Raw genomic sequence first — 7332 nt, forward strand, 5'->3', positions numbered from 1 at the left:
AGTCCACTGAACTCAATGGAAAGATTCCTACTGACTTTAGTAGGTTGTGGATCAAGCCCTAGAAATACAGACAATTTTCAGTGGTGCTGGATAGCCATTCTTCGAGTTCTACTGGTCTACAAGTGACAGGCTATAAAATTAGATTCGGCCAGTTGGCTGCTATCCCCATAGCATTGTCACTAAGGAGCTGCTGTCTCTGTGGCTCCTATACAGCAGCTCCATCAAAAGTTTCAATACAGTTTATCCAAATGTTTCAACCGTGTTAAGACTTTTGATGGAGCAGTCCCTGTGGGCTGTAGAGGAGCCTAGTACAGCATGTACAGTGGGGAATAGAGCAGGCTGGCAGACTTGAAGGCCGTAGGAACAGCAATTTCAATCCTTTTGCAATAGATCTCAAGTACAAATCACAAAATGAGAGGATATACCAGCATTTCCAAGGAAAGCCTCTGCTTTGATCTAGAGGAATAAGAGTTATTTTCACAAATTAAGGGTGACAGAATAGCCCATGGCAGAGGAAAACAAAATAAATAAACCTGAACACAAGAAAAGCTGTTTGAAAAGGTATATAATTCTATAATGCATTTGGCCTTCCTAGGTGAAAGTAGTGTAGCGAAAAAGCTGGGAGGGGGCAGTTTTAAATTTGTGAGCTGACAGTGGGAGGATGAATATGCTCCGAGGAACTGTGTTAGAAAAATTTTCAAAGAGAATTCCAGAAATGACAGGGGTTTAAACAGATGTGTTTTTCCCTAGGTTTGAATCATAGGCAGCTAGAGACTTAAATTTGCATGTCCTGAATGTTTCTCTGCTTTCCTGATCCTGTGTGGTACAAAATGGAAAACAAAAGTAATTTATTTCCTAAAAATTCCACACTGTGCCTGGATTGCCCACCTGACCTTCACACATGGAGGGGATCCTCTGATTATGAATCTTCAAAGGGTGAGAGGAGTTCAGCCATCCCCAAAGCACTGTCACCCACCCACCTCTTCTCTGGGCTCTGCACAGAGCTTCTGCAGAGCTGGCTTCTGTGCAAGAAGAAGGGCAGAGACTAGAAGGGCTCCAGAAGGAGTGAATGGGGTGAGGGAAATGCACACAATTCCTCTCTGGCCCCATGGAGTTTACCTGGACTACTCTGGGGTCTTGTGGGCTCTGAAGGGTGGGAAGGCTGTCAAAGTCATGGGACTTCCACACAAAGAACCGTTGTCTCCTTTGGATAGCTTGGTGTCTACACATTTGAGAACAGGCTCTGACAAGATGATGCGGGAAATACCTGCAAAAAGGACCCTCAACGAGATTACCTATCTCAGAGGCTGCTTCAGAGATTACCTTCCTCAGAGCCCATTTCAGTGGGTTTTAGTGTTGGGGTGGGGATCTGAACCTCCCTGGCTCTTGACTTCCCCATCCTCTTCCTTGGTCCATTCTCATAGATTGGTGTCTTTCATTGACTGTCAGCATCCAGAACAGTCATCTTTGACACTGTGGAATCATAGAATATCGGGGTTGGAAGGGACCTCAGGAGGTCATCTAGTCCAACCCCCTGCTCAAAGCAGGACCAATCCACTCTCATGTGAAATCCAGCCTACAGGTGAGCATCACTACAGAGTGTGTTTTGGGAAATCCACTACTGCACTTTTGCATGCTAGTATAGCAGTCGATTTTACAAAACACTTCCTGATGCAATCCCATGCATTCCAGATTACTACTGAGTCCTTTGATTCAGGTGGACACCAGCTGAAAGAAATAAACAGGAGTTTGATTCTATTATAAAACTGGCATCTCTCCCTTTCCGTAGGGCATGCTGAAATAAGTAGCTTTTCATTTTAGGTGGTAGGAGTTCTTCTGTATAATCTTCATGTGAGGATGTATTGGAGGTCACACCGTACTCCCAAGTGAGAGATGGTTGCTGACAAAAATAAATAATGATGTGTGTTAAGTCACCAAGTATTTGAGAAAATAGCATATGTTGTAGCACTGAGTAAGATGTGGTTTAACCCCCAGTAGCTGGTAATTTTTTCCTAGTGGTTAATAAATTGGGAAAGGGGGAGATTTTGAGAGGAACTGTCTCAAGGAAAAAGGAAAGGTGTTGGGAAATCACTTTTAACTGTTCTGTGACACGAAATCTACTCTTTGGGGGAACAATTTTTATAGTGTGTATTTTTTGGAGGTGAAAGTTTACATTATTATAATGTTTGACTATTTCTAGTTGTCTCACCATTATTGCAGTTCTACTGCATGCTTATTAAGTACTTCCAAATGGGAAGTTTCTTACTTCCATTGGGACCAAATTATTATTAGTTGTTTTCCAATAACCTGGAGAGTACGTCTCCACTGGAATTAAAAACCTGCAGCATTGAATCTCAGAGCCCAGGTCAATTGACTCAGACTTGTGGGGCTCGGGCTGTAGGACTAAAAATAGCAGTGCAGATGTGCAGGCTTGGGCTGGAGCCTGAGTTCTGAGACCCACCCCTTTAGTGGGGTGTCAGAGCCTGGACTCCAGCCTGTGCCCAAAAGTCTACATTGCAACTTTTAGCCCCACAGCCTGAGCCCCACGAGCCCAAGTCAGCTGACCCAGACCAGCCATGGCCATATCACGGGTCCTTTATTGCAGTGGGGATATACCATCTGTAGCAACAGTGAAGATCAGGCCGTGTTGTGCTAGGTAGTATTGAAATCAGTGGGTGTAAGGCACCTAACTCATGCAATTGCTTTCAAAAATCCCACTAGCTGCCTATCTGCATCTTTAGTTGCCTAAATGTCTTTGAAAATCTGTCCTGAAGTTTCTTCGCCAAAGAAACACAAAAGGCCAATGACTGAGTCAGGAGCAGACTTCAGGTCTCCTGAATCCTAGCCTAGTGCCCTATGTACAGAATCACATTGTCCTTGACAAACCCTGTGGCTTACAGAAGGGCTATTGAGGAAATCTTAAAGAGCCAAAAGACTTTCATTGACTTCAGTGGGCTTTGGGTGGTGACTAAAGGCAACAGAACTGGTGTGGTTCTGCTATATAGTGGGCCGTACTGTGACAGGCCATGCCAGGGTATCAGGCAGTGCTTTATGGTAGCTTTTGCCATGCTACCATTGAGAGACAGGGATGGGAAATGGAAGATGCAGGATCGGAAGAACCTTCACTATGTGGATTCGCTACCAGTCCCCCTTACAGAGTGTACAGGTTGTGCTCACGACTGTAGGAGTAAGGCTGCAGTAGAAGGCTGTGGAGTGAAAGTACTGGGTGTGTATATAACTGGTGGCTTTCTTCCAAAATTGTCTCCGAGAATCAGTTCACACAGCCTGTTTACTTGCTTTTTTTTTTTGTACAGGGATCTGAATTCCTCCCTTAGGAAGTTGTAACCTTACAATCATTAACAAATGAAGATGCTGAGGTATTCTACTTCTTACCTAATGTAGCATGTGATTAATTCTGTGGTATAATTTATTTGTAGTTATACATTTTTATCAGGTAAATTAAGAAATTAGCATTCCAGAAGACTGTAAATTGGGGATTCCAGAGGGAGATCAATGTAGGATATTAATTCACTGCTGCACTTCAGAATAAATCTGTTTATATTGTGAGAGACTCAGTTGCGAATCCCTAAAGGCAGCAAACTAAGTTTACCTACTTCATTTCTAAAAGATATGCTCGTGCGGGAGCGAGGGGATTCTATAGCCTTTGTTATACAGGAGGTCAAACTAGATTATCACTGACCCCTTCTAGCCTTGGAATCTATGAATGTATGCACTTTGTGGCAGGGACTATGACTTTGTACAGTATGTAGTACAATGCTCTGCACCTCTGGGCACCAGCACAGTGCAAATAATGAGGTCATGAGTTGGATTAAACGTTGCTGTTATGCGTCAGACATAACCACCACTCGACATTCAGCATAAATGTAAAGAAGCCATTGTAAAGAAAGGGCTGAAACAATAGCAGTGACGCCCCCAAACACAGGAACGTGGAAAAGCTTGTGTAGAAGTCGAACCGGGTGGCCAAAGGGGTTTCAAATTCAGGGCCAGGGTTTGGATTGATGGAACTGTTTTTGTGTGGGAGAGAGAGAAAGACACAGCACAAAGTGAGAGAGGCACACAGAGAGACAGAAGCAGAAATAAAGCCAAGCAGACAATAACAAAAGTGTGGGTAATGTGGGTCTGAGAGGAAGTGTTTTGGGCACAGAGTGCTACCTGGAAAGTCAGTCCTGGAACAGTGAGCAAAGAAATTGTCTCCTGCTGTTGATTCCTACTGTGTTCAGAGAAACAGGACTTTATGTATAATCTCAGTAAATAAGATAAATTGAATCAGAGAAATACCTGATTATCATCAATTTCTCTTCCTAACTAGAACACCCCACAACACGCTGAAATTTTCACTAGCTGTTCAGGCCAAAAAGAGTTACAATAATAAATAATAACAATATAATAATAAATAATGAGGTAGTCATAGCTTTAGGATTAAGGAATGTTAGCTGATATAAATTGGTGGACATTGACTTGAGTGACATTATTAAAATTGACACCAGTTGTCAAATTTGGAGGAATTTGGCATAGAGTCTTTAAACATGAAATTGTTGACAGTGATACAGATGTTGTGCTTAAAAATAAATTGTAAATAAGATAAATAATTAAGGTAATCTCATTGCCTGCAGTATGCCCAAATATTTCCATAGGTTCAATACAGGAAACACCTTGAATGTTGCAAATACTGATATTACCTAACTGAAAATATCTAGTTAGGCCCTCATGCAACCCCTGCTAAAATCAATAGGAAGATTCTCAATTCATGCAGTTCAGTTCCATGAGACCTTATTGGCATGACAAGCAGTGTCAATAAAGAGATGGAGCCCTCAGGAATATGACAAAGGTAGGATAGGGCCACACTGTGTTTGGGGTTGTATGCCTTGAGTACATTTGTCATTATTGTCCATTCCTGGTCCATTGGCAGGTTGCTATGTAGCATGACGTCATCACTTCAGTGAAGGTAAATTGACCCCTTTGCTATTATCTAAGGCAGGGGTTCTCAAACTTCATTCCACCACAACTCCCTTCTGACAAAAAAATCTGACAATACATGACCTCAGAGGTGGGGGCTGGAGCCTAAGCCCTGTTAGGATATAGATATTCAGGCCTGTCTGTAAAGGCCTATACTCTAAGAATTTAGGTGTATTCTTATCACCTGGCTAATTATAGAGGTATAAAAGAAGAATCAAAATCACTGTCTGCTGGTGTAAGGGCCTTCTCTTACTGTGACAGTCTGAGGCCCTGTTCTTAGGCTAAGGCCTTTGGCTAAGCAGCAGAGGCAGCCATAAGCTGGGAAGCGAACGGTCACCTCCTCACATTCCAAACTAGTCACACTGAAATAAGGTGCTATTCGGCTGTTAGGAATACAATCCTGTCCTGATAATTCCTATCACCTCCAGAGAAAGGAAAGTGCCTAGAAAATGTAAAAGGAAAACTTAGTTTGATAGCATCCTGTCTGGCAAGAACTCACTTATCAATAGCTGGGATGTGAAATCCTCACTTCTGTATTGTTTTGTCATTATAGTTCCCACTTTGCTGTTGTTTGTCTGTATAATCTCTGTCTGGTTCTGTGATTGTTCCTGTCTGCTGTATAATTAATTTTGCTGGGTGTAAACTAAGTAAGGTGGTGGGATATAATTGGTTACATAATCATGTTACAATATGTTAGGATTGGTTAGTTAAATTTCAGGAAAATGATTGGTTAAGTTATAGCTAAGCAGAACTCAAGTTTTACTATATAATCTGTAGTCAATGAGGAAGTGAGGGGGTGTGGGTGTGGGTGGGGGTGGGCGTGGGCGTGGGCATGTGGGTAAGGGAGATGGGAACAGGGAATGGGGGTAAGAAAACCGGAATCATGTTTTGCTAAAGGGGGAAATGGGAACAGGGAATGGGAGTAAGGAAGTTGGAATCATGTTTGGCTAAGGGTAGGAATGGGAACAGGGACACAGGTGTAAGGCTCTGTGGTGTCAGAGCTGGGAAGGAGGATACTAAGGAAGGAAACTGGAATCATGCTTGCTGGAAGTTCACCCCAATAAACATCGAATTGTTTGCACCTTTGGACTTCGGGTGTTGTTGCTCTCTGTTCATGCGAGAAGGACCAGGGAAGTAAGTGGGTGAAGGGATAAGCCCCCTAACAAGCCCCACTGCCCCAGGTGTGCGGGAGAGAAGGCCAGAGCCTGAGCCCTGCCGCCCTGGGTGTGGAGGAGAGGAGGCCAGAGCCCTAGACCCACTGTCCCGGGAGTCAGGGAGAGCTCGGCCTTCAGTTTCAGGCCTGGGTCCCAACAAGTCTAATGCTGGCCCTGGCGACCCCATTTTAATGAGGTTGTGACCCACTTTGGGGTCCCAACCCACAGTTTGAGAACGGTTGATCTAAGGCAATGGGCATATGATTAAGGGCTTCAACTGTACTTCACAATTGTGACGAACAGTAGCGCTCCATTCCGCTCATAAAGTGGAGTGCAGTTTAGCAGTGAGCAAACAAAACTATACAGTTTATCCAGTTAATCCCTTAGACACAATGAAATGCAAATAAAATATTCATCGCACGTAGCAGTTTCAAACAGGTGAAAAACAAATGACTTTTTGATGATTAAAAATTTGAACATTCCCAAAATTAGATACAGTATGCAATTAGCTAACTAGCTGCTGGCTAAAATAGAAATACCCTAAAATAAATCAAATGAAAAAAAATGAGCCAGTATGCTGCTGGAAGGATACAAATCATCCCTAGCAAAAGAGAACATAGAATAATTCACAGGAAAAGGTAATCTCATGGAATAAGGGAGAGGTAATGTGCAATGAGACTCTAAGCTTCTGTATGTGCCATAAGCATACTCTGTGTTGCATGTTTAAGAACCAAGATTTGGTCCTGCTTTGAGCAGGGGGTGGACTAGATGACCTCCTGTGGTCTCTTCCAATCCTAATCTTCTATGATTCTATGAAATGATACAATCGTAATTAGCAAATATGTCTGTGCTTTCGGTGGACACTCTGCTCTACTCCTTTTGTGCCACTCAGGCAGGGCAAAGGGAACAGAGACAGAACTTAAACCACTAGATAGGGAGACCCTTGACATGAGAGATCCCATAGGAAGAGAAGACCCAGTGTAGCCACCTTCTATGCCACAACCTTTGATGCAGGAGGCATGTCTGGGGGAGGAGGAGTGCTGGGGGAACAGCTAGTGCACTTCATGCTCTAGCACAATGGTTCTCAAATTTTCATACTGGTGACCCCTTTCACATTGCAAGCATCTGAGTATAACCCCCCCTTATGAATTAAAAACATGTTTGTATGTATTTAACACCATTATAAATGCTGGAGGCAAAG

Source organism: Caretta caretta, chromosome 1 (assembly GCF_965140235.1).
Source record: "Caretta caretta isolate rCarCar2 chromosome 1, rCarCar1.hap1, whole genome shotgun sequence".
NCBI lineage: Eukaryota > Metazoa > Chordata > Testudines > Cheloniidae > Caretta > Caretta caretta.